The sequence below is a fragment of the Vulpes vulpes genome, chromosome 3 (genome assembly GCF_048418805.1).
Source record: "Vulpes vulpes isolate BD-2025 chromosome 3, VulVul3, whole genome shotgun sequence".
NCBI lineage: Eukaryota > Metazoa > Chordata > Mammalia > Carnivora > Canidae > Vulpes > Vulpes vulpes.
The window spans coordinates 123,606,352-123,608,808 of NC_132782.1; the positions used below are offsets into that span (position 1 = coordinate 123,606,352).

The 2,457-nt window shown below is 34.5% G+C and overlaps 1 pseudogene; it reads right to left on the bottom strand.

Annotated features, from left to right (window-relative positions):
• Positions 1 to 304: 304 nt before the first annotated feature.
• On the bottom strand, positions 305 to 420 carry LOC112918482 (U4 spliceosomal RNA; annotated as a pseudogene).
• Between the last annotated feature and the right edge of the window lie 2,037 nt (positions 421 to 2,457).

Consider the following 2,457-nt stretch of genomic DNA (forward strand, 5'->3'; position numbering starts at 1 on the left):
GCAAATATCTCTCTAAGAAATTATTTTCTGGGAACGTCTGGGTGGCTCAGTCGGTTAAGTGTCTGCCTTTGGCTGGATCATGATCTCAGAGTCCTGGGAGGGAGCCCTAAGTCAGGCTCCTTGCTCAGGGGGAGTCTGCTTCTCCCTCCCCCTCTGCCCCTCCACCTGCCCCGGCTCCTACTCTCCCTCTCTCCCTATCTCTCACTCTCTCTCACTCTCGAATGAATGAATGAATGAATGAGTGATTTTTTTGAAAAGAGAAAGAGAGAATTTTCTGGTCGTGGTGTCTGCACATTACTACATAATGCCAAAGCATTTTCCAAAGCGTGCGGGCCAATGTTCACTGCCACCGGTGTTTGATTAGCAATAATCACGTCTCCGATAAACCTCATTGGTACGATACTGCCACTGCGCAAAGCTTGCCACCAGTTTTTGAAAGCCTTTATTTTTCCACGTTCTTGCCTTGGAATTGTCCCACTTTTAAATTTTCTCCAACCTAGTGGATTTACAATTGTTTATCATTGAAGTTTTAATAGGCTTTATTTGATTCCCAGTGGAGTTGAATACCATTTTAAATGTTCATTGGTTATTTAGATTTCCTCATCTTCAAAGTCTCTTGCCCATTTTTCTATTTTTCTCTTTAGTCTTTTCTTTTAAAATTGATTTATAATAATTCTCTAAGTATTCTGAATATTTTGGTTAAAATTGTTGCAAATGTATTCCCCCTTTCTGTGGTTGCCTTTGCATTAGCTTAGTGGTGTATGTCAATGAACAGAACTTCTTAATTTTAATGGAACTAACTTGATCGATCTTCTTTTAGTTAATGCCCTTTGTGTCATGCTTAAGAAATAATTTCCTATGTAAGGTCATGAAGATATTCCCCTTATTATCTAGTACAAGCTTTATTGTTTTGGGTTTTTTTATATGTAAGTCTATAATCCACCTGGAATTGATTTTTGTGTTAGGTATGACAGGAAATCCAATTTCATTTTCTATAATAAAGATGTCCAACTGTCCCAGCACCATTTATTAAGAATACCAGACTTTCCCCCACTGCTCCGCAGTGTCACTTTGTCATAAATCAACTGTCTATATATGCCTGGTCTTTGTTTTTCTGGATACTCTATTCTGTTCATTCCCCTGTCTATTCTTGTGCTAACACTACATGGTATAACTTAATGTAGATTTATATTAACTTGGCTCTTCTTTAATCTTTGTAGTTTCATATAAGCTTTAGAAGTAACTTTTTACGTTCCACAAGAACGAAAACAAAACTAGTGAAATTTGTATTGGATTTGATTAAATCCATAGATTGATTTAGAGAAAAGAGGCATTTTGGCAAATTTGAATTTTCCAATCCATGATCAATGTCTATTTCTCCATTTATTTCAGCATTTTTAGTTTATCTTAATAAAATTTCATAGTTCTATCTGTATATTTACTTCTAGGTACTTTGATACTTTAATTAAGCATCTTATTTAAACTTCAGTTACTACTTGCTGCTAGTATATATAATTACCTTTGCATATTGGTCTTTTAGAGTTACTCTGCTAAATGATCATTAGTTCTAATCACTTACCTGATTAGAGTTAAATTTTCTGCATATAATGTTACTATTTCATCTAAGAATAATACAAATTTTGTTTTTTCTTTCAAATGAATAAAAGTTTTATTCAGTTTTGCTATTGTTTTGGTGATTTAGTGTTTTTGTTTTTGATTTATCACACCAGATAAAACCTCCAGGATAAAAAAAACATCATATACAGCTAGTGATAGTGAGCAACCTTGTCTTGCTTTGAAACTAACAGGAAAATTCTATGAAGCTTTAGTATTAAACCATTAAACATTAAACGTGATATTGTTGTAGGTGTTTATTAAATACTTTTTATCAAATAAAAGAAGTTCCGTTCCATTCCTACTTTGCTACTTTTTCTGAACTTGATGAAAATATTGACTTTTGACAAATATCTCTGTTCATTTATTAAAATTACCATATTTCCCCACTTTTACTCTGCAAATGTAATAAATTTCATTCATTTTGTATATCAACCACATACTCCTGAAATAAACTCAACTTGGTCACAATACACCATCCCTTTTATTTATCACTGTATTAGATTTACTAATATTTTGTTTAGAATATTTTCATCTGGGATGCCTGGGTGGCTCAGTGGTTGAGCGTCTGCCTTCAGCCCAGGGCGTGATCCTGGAGTCCTGGGATCGAGTCCCACGTTGGGCTCCCTGCACGGAACCTGCTTCTCCCTCTACCTGTGTCTCTGCCTCTCTCTCTCTCTCTCTCTCTCCCTCTCTCTCTCTCTCTGTCTCTCATGAATAAATAAATAAAATTTAAAAAAAAAGACTTAGAATATTTTCATCTATGTTTATAGGTGATTTTTGCCTATTTATTTTCTTGTCAAGTTCTTCAGATTCATTATTAAAGTCATGATAACTTCATAC